The sequence below is a fragment of the Schistocerca piceifrons genome, chromosome 9 (assembly GCF_021461385.2).
Source record: "Schistocerca piceifrons isolate TAMUIC-IGC-003096 chromosome 9, iqSchPice1.1, whole genome shotgun sequence".
Classification (NCBI taxonomy): domain Eukaryota; kingdom Metazoa; phylum Arthropoda; class Insecta; order Orthoptera; family Acrididae; genus Schistocerca; species Schistocerca piceifrons.
Window position 1 is genome coordinate 109310002 of NC_060146.1, and position 1390 is coordinate 109311391.

The window sequence follows — 1390 nt, forward strand, 5'->3', positions numbered from 1 at the left end:
CCTGCCCGAATAAAACGCATAACTAAGCCTGCCATGGCAGTGTCATCTGTTAAAAGGGCAGGGAGCGTATCAGGCAGCGCAAATGTCTACCTGAGCACAGCTAAAAGGGGAAAGGCCAACAAAAAGGGAACCACCGTCAAAGCCGCCATGCAGCGACGTAGAGGCGGGTCCTCATGGCACACTAAGTACCTGTGCGCCAGCCAGGTGTGGCCAATGCGGAGCCGACAAAGGACAACAGAGTCCCTGCAAGTGGCTCGCATGGATGACCGCCACACAGTCGTCGTCTCCTTGACAGCACGGAGTTTACTGGGTGTGGTCAGATCGCGCCATTCAGTGTCCCATAGCGCGAAAACTTTGCGGCGTAAGTGCTCGCAAATCAGTCTCTGGGAGGAGAATATCCAGGGTTGGTTCACTGGTGGCCTGTTTGGCCAGGTGGTCAACATGTTCATTGCCCAGGATGCCGACATGACCAAGGGTCCACACAAAGACCACAGAGCGGCCGCAACAAGAAAGAGTATGGAGGGACTCCTGGACAGCAATCACCAGACGAGAGCAAGGGAAGCACTAGTCGATAGCTCGTAAACTGCTCAGGGAATCGCTACAGATAACGAACGACTCACCTGAGCAGGAGCGGATATACTCTAGGGCATGAAAGATGGCGACCAGCTCAGCAGTGAAAACGCTGCATCCAGCCGGCAATGAATGTTGTTTGTAGTGGTCCCCTGGAGTGAGAGCATAGCCAACACGACCAACCATCGAACCGTCGGTGTAAACAACGCCAGATCCCTGATACGTGGCAAAGATAGAGCGGCGGCGAAAGGCCTGCAGAGGTTCAAATGGTTCAAATGGCTCTGAGCACTATGGGACTCAACTGCTGAGGTCATAAGCCCCCTAGAACTTAGAACTACTTAAACCTAACTAACCTAAGGACAACACACACATCCATGCCCGAGGCAGGATTCGAACCTGCGACCGTAGCGGTCGCGCGGTTCCAGACTGTAGCGCCAGAACCGCTCGGCCACCAGCGGCCGGCGGCCTGCAGAGGGACTGAGTCCTTCGGGCCCTGTGCCAATTCGAGCCGGGGCATACACCACAGGGGTGTACGCAGAGGGGCCTGGAAAGGAGGTGGAAGAGGGAAAACCCCAAGCCCGGAAAGAAGCTCTCTGACGTGGACCGCGATCATACAACCCTACCGGGGCCGACGTTCTGGGAGATGGTCAACCGACTGAGGGAACAGGAGACGAGAATTTGGATGCCCGGGCAAGCTACAAACATGCGTAGCATAAGCGGCCAGTAAACGTTGGCGCCGTAACCGCAGTGGAGGGACACCTGCCTCCACAAGTAAGCTGTCCACAGGGCTGGTCCAGAGAGCACCAGTGGCAAGTCGGAT